Genomic DNA, 1,493 nt, shown 5'->3' with positions numbered 1-1,493 from the left:
TTTTTGATTTATTGTAGAGATGAGGTCTCACCAAGTTGCCCAGGCAGGTCTCGAACCCGCGGGCTCAGGCAATCCACTCACCTCAGCCTCCCAAAGCACTGGGATTACAGGCTGAGCCACCGAGCCCGGCTCATTCTTTTTTTTTTTGAGTTGGAGTCTCACTCTGTCGCCCAGACTAGAGTGCAGTGGCTGCTCCCGGCCACCACAGCCTCGACCTGCTAGACTCCGGCGATCCTTTCACCTCAGCCTTCCAAGTAGCTGGAACTACAGGTATGTGCTAATTTATTGTAATTTATTGTAGAGATGAGGTCTCGCCAGGTTGCCCAGGAGGGTCTCGAACCTGCGGGCTCAGGCAATCCACTCACCTCAGCCTCCCAAAGGCGTGGGATTACAGGTTGAGCCACAAAGCCCGGCTCAGCAAACACTTAATGAGCACCTACCATGGGCCAGACCCTGCAACTGTCACTGAGAATACAGTGGTGAACCAAACAGATGTGCTCTCACCCCCTTGGACTGCCTGGCCTACAAAGGAAACAGAGGCAAGAAAATGTCAGAAGTGGAGAGGTGTAGGCTCTGCTGTCTGAAAGCCTGAAGAGGGTTTTCTAAAGAAAGACAGTCACACCAAGTAGGAAAGGCATTGGCCAGTGAGAAGTTAGGGGCAGCCCATGGAGGAGCCAGGACATTCCTAATGGAAAGAAGTGTCTTTAAGAGATGAAACTGCGGAGGTAGGTGAGGGCTAGAACTTTAGAGCCTGGTAGACCATGTTAAGGCTCTCCAAGGTATGTAGCTTAGAAAAGAAAAGAAAAAAGGCAAGTGTTTGGTGTTTTTAGTACACACAATGCTACACTATGTGGTCTTAAAATATATGCTTTAGGTGGATATATGTATATTGGTGTAGTAATAACATCTATGATATATTAATTTTTTTAAAGCAGGTTTCAAAAGTTGATAGTCAAGATGCTCCAATAAAAAATATGAATATATACACCACAAATATCCAAATATAAGATGACCTGAAATACAAGGCAGTATTTCTAATATAGTAACAAACAGTACGTCACAGTGAGCCAATAAACTTTTGTTGGTGCTCTCATGATGATACAAACTTTTAGGGAAATGAAGTATTTGTAATATTTATTACTTTATATGCAGTTACATATTTAAAATACATGTGTAAAATATATTATTTTCCAATTTCATATTTCAAAAAAAGGTGTTTTACACGAACTCTGTACAATTATTTCCAATGGCAATGTTTTTCTCATCCTTGAGGTGATTTCTGAGGCTTACATGCCAGTTTTCCACGGCCCATCATCTCCTCTAATATCTAAGTGTAATGTGAAGTGGAAACCGGATGTTACTGACATACTGATGCAGTCACAGGACATTAGTACATTTTAAATTCCAAGTGAAGAATGATGGGACTATCATCATTGTTGTTGTTTTTTTTTTTTGAGTTGGAGTCTCACTCGGTCGCCCAGACTGGAGTGCAG

This window comes from Carlito syrichta, unplaced genomic scaffold, assembly GCF_000164805.1.
Source record: "Carlito syrichta isolate Samal-C Ts95f unplaced genomic scaffold, Tarsius_syrichta-2.0.1 Scaffold302324, whole genome shotgun sequence".
NCBI lineage: Eukaryota > Metazoa > Chordata > Mammalia > Primates > Tarsiidae > Carlito > Carlito syrichta.
This window is presented reverse-complemented; position numbering follows the sequence as displayed.